This window comes from Pteropus vampyrus, unplaced genomic scaffold, assembly GCF_000151845.1.
Source record: "Pteropus vampyrus isolate Shadow unplaced genomic scaffold, Pvam_2.0 Scaffold182, whole genome shotgun sequence".
NCBI classification, from domain to species: Eukaryota; Metazoa; Chordata; class Mammalia; order Chiroptera; family Pteropodidae; genus Pteropus; species Pteropus vampyrus.
Window position 1 is genome coordinate 2,486,634 of NW_011888963.1, and position 818 is coordinate 2,487,451.

Consider the following 818-nt stretch of genomic DNA (forward strand, 5'->3'; position numbering starts at 1 on the left):
ACATCCCAAAATGAGTGTGACACGTGTCATCTGAGAGACTATTAAGTCTTGACTATAAGAGCAAATACCTTGCATTATGTTTGAGCACACACAATAAAAGCATATATATTTTTTAGCCCTTTGTTTATTCATAGTTAAGCACTAGAGGGAGTGGATTTCACCCAATTCAGGAACTCACTCTTTAGCTTGGGTGTTTCATTTCTTAAAAAGAGCAATGCCCTGTAACAATGCTATATAGGGGCACTGGTAAACTTACAGATACTAAAGTTGTGATGCTAAAACTTGTTTTTATAGAAGTTCCCCTTAGGTAGTACCCACATCCATTGCAGTTCTTTTTGCATGAGTATGGTGTGGCTGGCAATTCCCTAATTCATGCCACTTTGCCTCTTTACTTACAGGGGACAACAGTTTGCTCAGCAGATACAGCAACAGAATCCTGAACTTATAGAACAACTGAGAAATCACATCCGGAGCAGATCATTCAGCAGCAGCACCGAAGACCATTCCTGACTTGACCGAGGACCCTAGCCCAGAATGCAAATGGTTATGGCTCTGAAGCGTTTGCTATAGATAGTGGCCAAAAAACAAAAACAAAAAACCTAAAGAATAAATCTGTCTAGACAATAAGTTTATCACAGACTTGAACATAATATAACACCTTTGTAAATGAATGATCAGTAGCCTTGTTAAGTGCCAGTACACACTGGACAGGGTACCATTTTCAAATCATCATCATGTTTGTACATTAGACTTAATAGCAGGGTATATTGAACAGTAAGGCCGTTAGTTGCTGAGTTCTCTAGCTCCAAATTCCCTTA